The sequence below is a fragment of the Pongo pygmaeus genome, chromosome 1 (assembly GCF_028885625.2).
Source record: "Pongo pygmaeus isolate AG05252 chromosome 1, NHGRI_mPonPyg2-v2.0_pri, whole genome shotgun sequence".
Lineage (NCBI taxonomy): Eukaryota > Metazoa > Chordata > Mammalia > Primates > Hominidae > Pongo > Pongo pygmaeus.
Window position 1 is genome coordinate 40,704,086 of NC_072373.2, and position 6,300 is coordinate 40,710,385.

General features: G+C 36.2%; 1 long non-coding RNA gene across 1 annotated transcript; it reads right to left on the reverse strand.

The window, feature by feature from the left end:
- Nucleotides 1-982: 982 nt before the first annotated feature.
- On the reverse strand, nt 983-5,485 carry LOC129011865 (uncharacterized). The gene is made up of 4 exons (XR_008493565.1): nt 5,439-5,485; nt 4,896-5,030; nt 4,095-4,351; nt 983-1,069 (listed from the first exon to the last, which is right to left on the reverse strand). It is a non-coding gene; the product is annotated as an uncharacterized LOC129011865 (long non-coding RNA).
- Between the last annotated feature and the right edge of the window lie 815 nt (nt 5,486-6,300).

Here is a 6,300-nt window from a genome sequence, read left to right on the forward strand (position 1 = left end):
TTCCCTTGTTCATTCTATGCTTAATAAGCTCTAAAACATCTTCTAGAAAATTGACGAAAGTGTCAAAGATTTTTACAAAAATATACCCATTGGCTTTCCATGTTCATATATTTACCAAGTTCGTCAAACAGCTCCAGGAGATAAATGAGAGATGATTTTCTTTTCCAGAACCACAATAGGTAATGTTTACTTTTGCCTTCAGTGGGCTTTTCCCATGCTATAGAATCTTCCAGCTACTTAAAATAGGCATTATACAAGGTGTCTTGGAGTCCCCTAAAAAGTGTCTGGAACAGTGCCTGGGACATTGTAGTCTTTTCCTTCCCCTCTGAAACTCAAGTTACTTATGATAGGTGCCTTTGGTGCCAGGAGGGACAGAAGACCCAAGGATTGGGATCTGGTTCTGATTCTGCCACTTGTTGGACTGACGAGTCACTTCTCTTTTCGCCATTTGCTCAGTTGTAAACTCAAATATTTGCAATCAATTGTCTCAAAAACTTTCTCTAGCTCTATTTTTTCAAGGATTCTAAAAATCTATTTTGATTCACAGTTTCACATTCGCTATTCGTCTTTCAAAACATTTGGTAGTCTGAGGTCTTTACATTGTCTGGCTCATCAGTTAATGCTGCAACATCCAATATATTTATTAAGATTTCATTGTGTGCCTTTTATGTCTCTACAAAAAAAGAAAAAGAAATGAATTGGTGTGTGACTGCCTTTTTGAGCAAAAATCAAGGTGAACAAATCTCTCTTCTCTTAATCTCTGAATGCATTGTTAATGCTCTGTTTTCTTTTTTATTCTTTTCTGTTTCTATTTTTTGTTTCAATTTTTGTTTTATTCTTTGCTCTCTCCTGTCTTCTCATTCTTTCTTTTTTTGTGATAGGAACTATAAGTGGTCTTGAATAGCCTCTCCATTGTTTCATGCTATTTAGATTTATACTCACAGAATTTCAGAATTAGAAAACATTTTGGAGAGACACTATGTTATAATAGAAAGAGCATCAAACTTTTTATTAATAAGTCTTAATTATGTGATCTTAGGAAAACCACTTAACTTCTCTTATTCTCCATCTGTAAAACAAAGATTATAATAAAAATATTAAACACTTTTCTGAAGACTAAACAAGAGATACTATAAAGCACACTGCAAACTTTTCTACCTAAATGTTATTTATTATTATTACGTAATCCCCTAAGCTTTTCATTGGCTTAGCTCTCCCTTGCAAGCTGGTGGTTGAATTCAGTTTTGAATTCTAGTTTGCACCCGACACATTGCATTTTTAAAAGGATAGCCAGAGCAAGCCTTCCTATTTCCACGTGGGCTATCTTTCCCTTTTAAAAACACAATGCCTATGCTCTGACAAAGACCTTTTTCCTGTGATAGCCATTTGGCAGGGGTTTTGTCTGAGTGCCTGTTCAAGCAGAACGTGTGATTTACTGTTGGTTGCGAAGGTGAAAGAGATTTTGACAAGTGGAGAAATGGAGAAAGTCTGAGCTTTGTTCATTAACATGCAATCTACTTTGTATGTGTGCAGGGGGCGGGAGACAAAGTAGGGAGGGTTAGACATATGAGTTATAAACTTGAAGCCTAATTTGGTTATGGAAACAGATCTGTGTCTGGCAGAAACACATGGCACCTTAGTCCTCAGGCCATCAGTATTTGGGAAGCTTGATTCATTTAATTGGTAAATCATCTGTCTTGCATTGTTCTCCACCAGCATTATCTGTGAGGCAGCTGCCCACCTTGGCTAATTTAAATATGATTTAGCAGGATAGCCTCCTGTCCCTCCTGCCAGGACATTCAGAGCACCAAATTAATGTTGATTGGCATTTCCCACCCAGGATTGGTGATTCATAGATAAGATTTTGTTACTGATCTATGGCAGGAAGAGTTAGACAGGATATCTTTATTGCTCCCTTTTCATTGAAGAGGGTTTGGCCCATTACCCATTTGCTAATTTTCTTTATTTGTCTGCAAGATCCATTGTGTGAGCAGCTGTCATGCAGGTGGGGACTCCTCAAAGCATTCTGGGAAAATGTCCACCATTCCAGGCCATTCTCCTGGTTGTCTTTCTCTTTTTCAAAAAGGGTAACTAATCCTCTAAGTGACTGGGGAAATTATCTTTTCACCTTTTGGGGAACCTGATGAGAAGGTGATTTATTTGATTCAGTCAACATACTTCTAGATATCACCTTTTATGTGTAAAACATTGTGCTAGATGCTGTGGGTGACAGACAGATATGTGAATCACAAACTATGCATTTAGGAAATCAGTTTAGATACGTCTGCAGATAACCAACTACTCTTGGAAATAATCAAGAACTCAAGGAAAATTTTAGTGATATTTGTGCCTAAATCTTTATCTAGTTTTCTTATATAGATTCTAATCCTTAAGCCACTTCTCTTTTTTGTAATTTTCCCTAGAAGCTATTTTAATTTTCTTCCCTCTTTCCCTTTTTCTTCCTAGCTTTTAAAGTTATTGTTTTAAAAAGTTAAATATAAAAAATTGCATATGATACAATAACACTTATGTGCTTACCACTAAAATATTTTTCACATTTGATTAAGAAATTTATTTTTAAAAGAATATGTCACTGCTAAAATTAAAGTCTTCTCAGTTCTCCTTGTCTTCCAATGTCCTTCCTTTCTTTACAGAAGTTAACACTATCATGAACGTGACAGTGAATGTGATAGTGATATGTATGTTCAAATCCATATTTTTAACCTTAACTGCATGTGAATCTATTCATAAAAAATATACGGCATCATACTGAATTTTTAATTTATAAAATTTATATCATACAGTAAACATCATATTGAAAATTGCTTTTTCTGTCAATATTATGTTGAGCAGATCTGTGTCATTTTATATAGATAGATAGATAGGTATAATCTACTTTATCTCTTTTAATTACTGTATAATATGTCCCATACCACTTTATTTATCCTTTCTTTGCCTAATGGACATTTTTTTTCTACTTTTTGTTTTTTTCTTTTTTATGCTACAACCAACAATGCGTCAATGACTATCTTTGAAGATAGCTTCTTTTGCATATGAGGGAGAATTTCTCTGGGGTATATACTTAAAAGTAGAATTTCCAGGTCATAGGTTATACAAATATACGATTTTACTAGATATTTCCGAATAGTACTTCAAAACAGTTGTGCCAATTTATATTTTTACTAGCAGTGTTTGAGAGTTATCATTTTTCCTTTTCCCTGCCAAAGCTTGGTACCTTTGACATAAATATCTTTGCCAACCTGATGGGGCTAAAAAGTATCTTGTTAGTATTTTAATTCTGATTAAAGGTAGGTGGGACTTTTTAAATATTTATCTTCTCTTTGGGCTTCATCTTCTATGAATTGCCTTTTTGTATCTTTCATTCATTTTCCTATTTGTCTTTTTCTAAATTGATTTGTAAAGTTATTATATTTTGAATATTAATGTTTTGCCTGCTATATATGCTGTAAATGTTTTCTCTTAGGTTGTGATATCACTTAGTTTTGTTTACGGTGTCTTTTGTTCCACAGAAATTTTACATTTTGAAGATTTCTATTTTATTATTGTAGTTAAGAATGCTTTCCTATTTCAGGCTTTTGCTATTTATTCTTAATATTGTATTCTAATACTTTAAAAGATTTTTTCACATTTAATTCATATAGACATTTGGAGTTTGTTTTTGAGTTTGGTTGAAATGAAAATCTAATTTGATTTTTTTTTTATATGAAAAGACAAGTGTTTCAGCATCATTTCGATCCCAACTGATTTTATATATCTTCTCTAAACATATATCAAGGTCTCAGATATGCTTAGATCTCTTTCTAAACTCCTAATTGTAGTGCATTGACTTTTTTTCCTTCACTACACCTATACCATATTATCTGAATTTCTAGATCTTTATCAAAATATTTGATATCTTTTAGGATAAATTTAAAATAGCAATTTTGCCTTTATGAGTGTTCCACTATTCTTTTTATTTTACCTTAAAAATTTTTATGACAATTAATTTTCACTGTCAAGTCTTTGCTTTTGCAAATGCTAAGGAGTTGCAGTACCTCTGCTTCAGAATCTTTGTACTCAAACAAGTCGCATACCTTTGACTCCTCTTTATGTTGATAGAAATCCTTTGCATTCTTGCTCTTACCTTTTATGTCAGCCAAAATAGCTTATGCAATCTTTTCACCAGAGCCTGAATCTTTGTGTCTTGGATTCTAACCACCAACTCAAAAGATCCTTTTCCTATTTTTCCCAAGACATATGGAGACAACCATGGGTTGGCAATAATTCCCGGATTTTCAGAACAAACATATTCTCTGAGTTCTCAAAGTGTGACTTGTTGCAATGATGTTGCCTAATACAAAACCAAAACAAAATCAAGCTTACAAACAGTACTAGTACTAAGAGAAGCTGATATAGAGATGAAAATGAGAAGTAAAGATCTGTGAGAACTTGCAGGAAGGTGAAATTACATTTGGCTGGAGCAGTTGAAGGAATCTTCAGAAATATAGTGACATTTTAGTTGAAACTTTGAAAATAGGCAAGATTTTCAGACAAAGAAGTGGAAAACAGCATTCCTGATATAGGGAAATCAAGAGTAAAGCTGTGTTAATAGGATATAAAAATGGAACTCTGTCAAGTATGGCTCAAGAGCAAAGAGAAGTTCTAGACCACACATGTGGGATTTGCATAGAAGCTGTCCAAGAATCAGTTTCATGGAAAAAATAACATTTTTATTACCTTATACATTCAGTCTATAAAAGAGATTGGAAAGGCCAAAAGAAATTGAAAAGGACTTTTATAGAGAGATAATTTGTTGAGATGCTGTGAACTTCTCTCCCCCACCATCACCCTTACTCCACATGCACATAATGGAATAGATGTGGGAGAGTACTTACCCCTCATCTAAAGACAACTGAGAAGGACTTCAAAGTTGTGTTAATCGTGGAGTTTTAATTTTTGCATTTTTATCTTTGACATCTTGGGGTCTTGCTAACTCTGGAGGGACTGTCTTTCCCAGGGCTAGCTAATTCCTAGAGGTAGCAAACAATTCAATTAGGACCATGCCTTGCGTATGCAAACCCACCAATCTAGAGCTCATGCCCTCAAGTACCTTCTTTATCAGACTCTCATCTTCTGGGGCACTACTCCCCTGCCCTAATCATGCCTGGGCCAGACAGCTACAGCCTCTCCACACCAGCCTGCTGAAATCATTTAAACTAATTAATCCTAAATCTGTTTACCCTTCCTGATGGCTCTTTCCTGCAGAAACCACAATAAAGACTCTTGGCCACTTCTCCACTTCATTCCCTCTGCCTCTGACAAACCCTAGTGTTTCCCTGTGGCCCTGCATGGCCTACTGTGCCTCCTGTGCCTGGCAATCTGTGAGTATAACAAACTTCTTCCTCCATGATGGTCATTTCCGTGTCTGCATGTCTTACCATACCATTGAAAACACATCCTGGGTGCTCTTAAGACAGAAGATTATTTGTAGAGTTTGGTAAGGAGAATGGGTCCATAATGGATTGAATTCTAAAAGAATTCAGTAGGGCCTGTGAATTCTAAAGGATAAGTAGAATTACTGTTGGGAAGTAACGATGGCATTAAGGTCTTCCAAGAAGCAGATGCCAAGATGGGCTCAAATGTGCAAGATATTTATGGAAAACCACCTATGAAGGACAAAGGAACAGAGAACAAGAGGCTTCCCCCATGTCTAATACCTGTGAAAGGAGAGAGAGAAGGAATAATTCAGTAGGAAGAGCCTGAGGCTGCTGCTTAGTTCTGAGAACGCCTCAGCGAGGCTGATGGAGAGCCCTTGAGCTGAGGTTGCTTATTAGACAAATCCTGCATCAGGTAGTACTGGTTCTTTTCTAGTGACCCAGCCATGCTCAGTCTTTGTGCAGGAGTAGCCCAGGAGAGCGTGGCCTGGGATAAATTCCTCGATGAACACAAACTTGCAGCAGCTCAGCTATGCTAGTCACAGCAGTTTCTTTTAAGGGAAATCTGAGTAGAAGACCTCCACGGCTATCACAGCCAACCCAGATTGTGCATTTGCTCATGAACTAGATATGGCTACATGAACAATAGGTGATTTTCCCAGGAGACTCCTGGAGGTGCAACAAGATCTCTGCAGTAAGAGGTTGAATGTGTACCTCTGGGTGTTCATGGATGAGGGAAGGAATCATAATTGGCTAACAAGAGGAGATACATTTGACTATGTTAAGAGAGCTGGAGGTAAGAGATCCTCAGTGTTGTGATGGGGAGGAGGTATATTTGAAAATTCTACAGAGCATCCCATGGAAG